This window comes from Anoplophora glabripennis, unplaced genomic scaffold (assembly GCF_000390285.2).
Source record: "Anoplophora glabripennis isolate ALB-LARVAE unplaced genomic scaffold, Agla_2.0 scaffold64, whole genome shotgun sequence".
In the NCBI taxonomy this organism is placed as follows: Eukaryota; Metazoa; Arthropoda; class Insecta; order Coleoptera; family Cerambycidae; genus Anoplophora; species Anoplophora glabripennis.
In genome coordinates, this window is record NW_019416216.1 from 688,076 (window position 1) to 692,435 (window position 4,360).

Here is a 4,360-nt window from a genome sequence, read left to right on the forward strand (position 1 = left end):
TACAAACATTTAAACAAAATGATAAACTCAATAATAAACTGTAGAAACAAAACCGTTTTCAAAGAGGAGGACCAGAAAGACAGAATTTTCAAGTTAAGAAAAGCGTCTTCCACTTACCAAACGTTACACAAGTGTGTTGAGCAGCTAAACAATATTTTTGGATGGAAAATGTACCTATGTCTGCAATGTGCTGCTGTTGTTTACTTATATTCAATAAATCTTATTGTATTTTACATCCATCAGAGAAGCGAAGATAATATTTCTTTAAACTCCATGATTTTTCCTTTGTCTTTCCTTGTGAGTATATAAGCCTACTTGTAAAGTTGCATTTAAACGTTAAGTATATACAGTGTGACCCATTTGATTTTAAGCTACCCCATAAAATCTTTATTTATTGTGCTATTTTAACCGTTTTTTTAAGAAATAGAGCTTGATGAAGTGTGCTTTGTCAAGGAAAATGAGCGTGATCCCACAAAATCTAAGACGTACTACGTCCATTTTTAGGAGCAAAATACTATTATTTAATTTTAGGAATGTTTTGAGAAATTTACGCCACTGGATTCACAACCCCCCCCCCCCCAAAAAAAAAAAGGGCCAATATCAAATTTTATCAAAAAATTTTAAATAATAACGATTTTGTAACCAAATCAATATATTTACAAGTTTTTACTTTTTTTCACTAATTTGTTGTTGATATCAAGTTGTCCATGAAGCAAAACAAAAACAAAGAAATTAAATTAATTAAACTCTAGTAATGTGGTATTATAATAATTATTAATAATCTTAGTTTTGACTTAGTTTAAAAATAAAATAATGAAACTGAAGCCATCAAAAGTTAAATAATTATACTATTGTCACATCTATCAATCATTTACTTCTATGCACTTCTCAATTCTTTTACGAACGTTTGTAATTACTTTTTGTATTTCGTTTGGGGTAATTTTTGCACAGGCTTGCGTTATCCTAGCATGTAGTTTGTGTAGAGTTTGTGGCCTTGATTTATGAAATTCTTGTTTCAATAAACCCTAAAGAAAAAAATCTAATGGCATCAAGTCTAGGGTTCACAGTGGCCACTCAATTAAAGGACTATTTCGTCCTATTCAACAATTCTCAAAATGTTGGTTTAACCATACTCTCACCGCAGCAGCGGCTACCATCTAATCTAATTGAAACTTCAAATTAGATTTCTTAAAGGTAAATCATCTAATGCATTCCGAAATTCATGATTAACAAAATTTGAAAATCTATTCGCATTCAAATTACCACCAAAAAAGAAAGGGCCAATTATTCTTATTTAGTATTCTACACCAAACGTTAACTTTTTGGGAATACTGCCTCTTTGTGTTTATGATCAATTCTGGATTCTCAGCTGACCAATGATGATAATGTTGGGACGAAACTACCCTATTTGTAGTAAATGTGGCCTCGTCACTAAATAAAATTTCACTTAAAAATTTAGGATTATTTAAATATTTTCTCTGAAGCCAATAACAAAACTCCAAACGTCTTTCTTCATCTCCCAATTTCAATGTATGAACAAATTTTGATTTATTTTATTTTATTTATTTATTATTTTGATTTTATTTTTTTGCTAGGCATCTTCTGGGAGATTAAGATTTAAACTGGCCACTATAATACTAGCGCGGGGATTATTATTAAAATATTGTAAAATTTGGTTATTATTTCTCAAAATTCTACACGTCAGTTATGCCTAGTTTTAAGTAAATTTTTTGAAACACAACCTGGTTCATTGAAAACTTTATTAATATACTGTACACTACTGCAACTTACTCGTCTGTCTGGGTGCCTACAGGTAGTATTAAATTCTATTGCAATATTATCGCCAACAAATCGTACAATTTCTATTTTGTCTCTTAATGGTATATTTTCCATGTAGGCCAGGAAAATAAGCTGGGAAATCACCATTTCGCGACTTTTCGTTTCGGCAAGCTGAATTTATCACTATAGATGCTAAATATTATGTACAATAACATATTAGTTTCCACAGTCATAAAAATGGGGGAAGATTGTTTACAGGGTGGTTAATTGTATAATTTTTACGTTAATTCAAGTTTTTCGCTTATAACTTTTTTCCGTTTATTTCCACGAGAAAACAGTAAAATTACTATTCAACTTACCGATTCCAGATTTTGTGTGGGTTATTAGACAGTGATAAGGAATGAGAGGATGCGATGCCAAAACGTTCTGGTAATAATAATGCAGTTTATAAATGTTTAATTTAAAAGTCATAAATAAATTTCTTCTGTTTATAACTTTTGATCTAATCAATATTTTTTTACGCTCGAGGGCTAGTTTTGTAGGTTTTTTGAAAACGGAAAAAAAGTACTTTACTGTTTTCTCGTGGAAATGAACGGAAAAAAGTTATAAACGAAAAATGTGAATTTACATAAAAATTATACAATTAACCACCTGTAAACTTTTCCCCCCCATTTTTATGACTGTGGAAACTAATATGTTACTGTACATAATATTTAGCATCTATAGTGATAAATTCAGCTTGCCGAAACAAAAAGTCGCGTCCAACTCTATATTTCCTGGACTAATGGTTATTAAGACGAGATAAACCTAGGCTAGGACACTAATTTGTCATTTCACTTTTGACAATTAGCTAATTACCTAATTTTTTGTTTTGCTCCATGGACAACTTAATATCAACAATAAATGAATGAAAGCAAAGTAGACTTGTGAATTTTTGATTTGGCTACAAAATCGTTGTTTAAAATTTTTTGATAAAATTTGGTATTGGCCCGTTTTGGGGGGGTCGGGAATCCAGTGGCGTAAATATATTTTTTCTCAAAATATTCCTAAAAATATTAGAATTTTACTCCTAAGAACGGACGCAGTACACCTTGGCTTTCAACAAAGTAAAAACCACTTTCTACAGAATCATACTTCACGTAAGCAGTACATTTTTATTTTTTGAAATTTAAATTTCATTTCAGATAATTACCACCATCCTCATAACATCCTGCAACGACGTCGAGAGAAGCGGCGAAAAGATCGCAACAACATGTTATTCGAGATTGGCAGACCTGGAGAAGTCCCCATTAAGGCAAGAACTTTATCTATTGGCCAAATGCACCGACCAACTCAAACCCAAAATGTCAGCGGCTGGTTTCTTTACCTTGAACCAGACAACCTTAACATCCATGTTTTCGTTTGTTACAACTTACTTGATTATAATAATTCAATTTAACCTGCTCTAAATAAAAAAAATTGTCTGCGCCTCTTCAGTACTTTGAATACTTGCAGTACATGAAGTACTTTATAGAACTCACCAAAAATTAAAAAAAAAACACCTGATCAATAGGTATCGATTTGACGTAGACATATTTGATTATACCTTTTTTTTTACTGTGGTAGGTACCTGTATATTTTAAGAATACTGTATGATTGTTGAGATAGATCTTATGTTATTAGTAAAGATCAGAAATGTTAGGGCAACTGCAATGTAGTACGGGGTTGACTGTAGGCCGGGTATTCTTTTATGCAATTTTATTCATACAAAAAGTGACACAATCCAACTTATAACTGCACTCCTTACATTATAAGAACATAATATGTCAGTATTTGCATAATAGTATGAAACAAAAAGGGACAGTGTCTAATTTTCTACATCAAAAGCTTCACATGGATGTCTGCCTCTGATCTGAAGCTTCGCATCGCTCAATTTATTCGATATGCATCTAGCGGCACCCTAATGCCTTCCTTGTCGGCCTGGCGTGCCGGTAAACAGTCCAGGCTGATATACGTTGACAGTGTCCTTTGTACGTGTGTGAGTGAGTTTGACGCTTTACTTGGTCGAGTATATGGCACATGTTTTTATGGCAGTCAGTAGCATTGTGCATTGAGAGCATAGAGCGGCACAAGGCTTGACCAAAGACGTAGCCTATTTCTAGTACCACAACACGTATTGCCACTTACTAGCATAATATAGATTACTAGTGTTTGATGTTTGATTGTCGTCAGAAAGTTTTCGATGTCTAGTTATTAGTTTGCAGTGAAATCTTATGTCATACACATTTTTTAAGTGTTTAAGTAATATCAAGAAAATACTATAAGTATGAAAAAAAACTTGAAACAATAGTACTTACTATAACAAAATACAGGGTGTTTCATTAATAATTGGACAAACGCCAACTGAATTAAAGTAGAATTTGGAGGGTGGCAGAGGGGGGGATTACCCCTATAATCCTGCCGTACGCCTGGTAATGGTGAGAACTACCCCTTGCCATAGATTAATGTTTCCAAAAGTAATTAAATCTTCTGTTAAACATGATAAAGTAGTAAATGATATCAAAATAATAATAAAATAAATTAAATTTTAAATGGAGCATCC